Below are 745 nucleotides of genomic sequence, written 5' to 3'. Positions count from 1 at the left end.
ACTGTCCCTTGCTGTCCACACTGTCCATCTGTCCACACTGTCCATCTGTCCACACTGTCCCATCTGTCCACACTGTCCATCTGTCCATACTGTCCATCTGCCCTCACTGTCCATTTGTCCACACTGTGCCATCTGTCCACACTGTCCCATCTATCCACACTGTCCTCTGTCCACACTGTCCATCTGTCCACACTGTCCCATGCTGTCCACACTGTCCATCTCTCCACACTGTCCCATCTGTCCACACTGTCCATCTGTCCATACTGTCCCATGCTGTCCACACTGTTCATCTGTCCACACTGTCCATCTGTCCATACTGTCCATCAGTCCTCCCTGCCTGATCTGTCCTCACTGTCCATCTGTCCACACTGTCCCTCTGTCCACACTCTCCATCTGTCCACAATGTCCCACCTGTCCACAATGTCCATCTGTCCACACTGTCCATCTGTCCACACTGTCCCATCTGACCACAGTGTGTGATGCTGTCCACAATGTCCATCTGTCCACACTATCCATCTGTCCACACTGTCCATCTGTCCACACTGTCCATTTGTCCTCCACACTGTCCATTTGTCCTCCACACTGTCCCATGCTGTCCACACTGTCCATCTGTCCACACTGCCCCATCTGTCCACACTGTCCATCTGTCCACACTATCCATCTGTTCACACTGCCCATCTGTCCACACTGTCCATCTGTCCTCCACAATATCCCATCAGTCCACACTGTCTATCTGTCCACACTG

This window comes from Dipodomys ordii, unplaced genomic scaffold (assembly GCF_000151885.1).
Source record: "Dipodomys ordii isolate 6190 unplaced genomic scaffold, Dord_2.0 Scaffold345, whole genome shotgun sequence".
NCBI lineage: Eukaryota > Metazoa > Chordata > Mammalia > Rodentia > Heteromyidae > Dipodomys > Dipodomys ordii.
This window is presented reverse-complemented; position numbering follows the sequence as displayed.